The sequence below is a fragment of the Procambarus clarkii genome, chromosome 16 (assembly GCF_040958095.1).
Source record: "Procambarus clarkii isolate CNS0578487 chromosome 16, FALCON_Pclarkii_2.0, whole genome shotgun sequence".
Lineage (NCBI taxonomy): Eukaryota > Metazoa > Arthropoda > Malacostraca > Decapoda > Cambaridae > Procambarus > Procambarus clarkii.
This window is the reverse complement of record NC_091165.1, coordinates 38,526,143-38,528,368: the sequence shown is the minus strand read 5'-3', so window position 1 is coordinate 38,528,368 and position 2,226 is coordinate 38,526,143. Positions and strand designations below refer to the sequence as shown.

The following is a 2,226-nucleotide window of genomic DNA, read 5'->3' as shown; positions in this document are numbered from 1 at the left end:
GTTGTTTGTTTTTGTATAAAGCCTCACACACTATATTAAGCGAGTTTGTTTTAAACATGACATACATATTAATTCATTTTACCAGGCCTTATTCCACACAACTCCGTGAATTTCCCGTGGAGCCAGCCAGCCAGCCAGCCATTCAAACAAAAACAAACGAAACAAAACAAAACAAAACAAAAAACATTATTGCCAACAGCATTTGGTGTTCCCAGGCGGTCACCCATCCAAGTACTAACCAAACCCAACGTTGCTTAACTTCGCTGATCGGACGAGAAGCGGTGTTCTCAACGTGGTATGGCCGTTGGCATGAGACTGCCTACACATTGTGGCTAATAACCAACTCTTTTTAGTCATCACGGCAGGATACGGACCTTCTTGTGGTGTCTTAATGGTAATTGTATCCTAACATATTTTTGTCTCCTTGGCATGGATATTTAACATCGTTTATTCAGTCTTGGGTTTATGTTCTTTCGCCATTTACAGACATTTTACATCTACCTACTTCCTCAGCCTACCCTGCCAATTTCTAATGAATTTGTGGATTTTCTTTTGTAATACATACATGTGTGTGCTCATCTGCTCTTCAGTTTTTATGATATTTGTCTCATCTGTCCTGCTTTATGATACTTTTACAAAGAACATGAACAAATGCTTCTATTTTAGAGAAGATATGGGATCCAGGTTTCGGAGCCGTAAAACCAACCGTCGTGATTGGTGGACGAGTTGCCAGGTTGCAGCTTCTGTACCGTGCCGGCACATAAATAGGTTCGGCTCAAGCGGCGGCAGCATCATTCCCCCGTGACTGTCTGAGCGTCTCTCATCACCTTGGTTATCTCATCATCATCATGGTAGAAGCAAAGCCTACCAAGAAGGCTGCGGCTGCTGCTGCTGTGGTGGCCACCACCAGGAAACCTCGCGTCCAGGTTGCTCACCCGAAAACTAGTCAAATGGTTCTAGCCGCGGTCGCAGCACTCAAAGACCGTAAGGGCTCGTCTCTACAAGCAATCAAGAAGTACGTTGTTGCCAACAACAAAGTCGAGGCTGCCAAGATCGCCATTTACATCCGAAGATTTCTCAAGAAAGCAGTGGCTGACGGCATTCTTGTTCAGACCAAGGGAAGTGGAGCTAGTGGATCATTCAAGCTGGCCGTAGCAGAGAAGAGGGCCGTTCTAACTCCCAAGAAAGCCACCACAACCAAGAAACCATCTACAGCAGCAAAGAAGGCCGTGGTAACTCCCAAGAAAGCCGCCACAAGCAACAAACCACCTACAGCCTTGAAAAAGAAGCAGCAGCAGCAGCTTGTTGTTGGGAACAAAAAGCCCAAAATAAAGAGAGCTTCAAAATCTCCCAAACCACCCAAGGCAAAGAAAGCTGTCAAGAAAACAACAAAGGCAAAATAAACGACGACATGCAAGCAGCATGAATACACATGACAATAAACATCCAGGCCTCCCCCCTCAGTGGAGGGGCCTCATATGATTCCAAAAAGAGTTTAGTTTTGTAGACAAATAAATCATTACTTTTGGGGTAGATTTACTCTGTATATTATATATATATATATATATATATATGTATATATATATATATATATATATATATATATATATATATATATATATATATATATATATATATATATATATATATATATATATATATCACACATACATGGGTGAGGTGATATGGTACCAAAGTTTTGGGTGAGGTGATTGACATTTACACAAGATAAAACACGAACCAATGGGAATAAAAACATAAGAATGGAAGTAACTGCAGAAGGCCTATTGGCCCATAACACAAGCACTTCCTCTTGATGCTTCTATATTGGTTCGGAGTCTTGAAGCTATAATATATATATATATATATATATATATATATATATATATATATATGCACACAAAACTAAATAGTCTTGTTAGACAAATTGCCCCTATTAGAGGCAAGTTGACTAACAAGCCGAATGACTGCAATTGTTTTGAATTTGAGTTAAATCTAACATAGAAATGTAATCAAACCTAACCTAACCTATGCTAACCCAAGCTAAGCTAACCTAACCTAACCTAAGCTAAGCTAACCTAACCTAACCTAACCTAACCCAGCAATTCATGATCTTAATATAATACTGTTAATTGGATAAACCAATTTGGAAAGAAATGTTCGAAAATAACAAAATTAACTGTGCTTGTTAGGAAAATTGGGCCTTGCATACTTGTCCCAATAGTG

At 39.6% G+C, this 2,226-nt stretch overlaps 1 non-coding gene across 1 annotated transcript; it reads right to left on the bottom strand.

The window, feature by feature from the left end:
• Nucleotides 1-190: 190 nt before the first annotated feature.
• LOC138365476 (5S ribosomal RNA) lies at nt 191-309 on the bottom strand. Its single transcript, XR_011228831.1, has one exon. It is a non-coding gene; the product is annotated as a 5S ribosomal RNA (ribosomal RNA).
• Nucleotides 310-2,226: the final 1,917 nt, after the last annotated feature.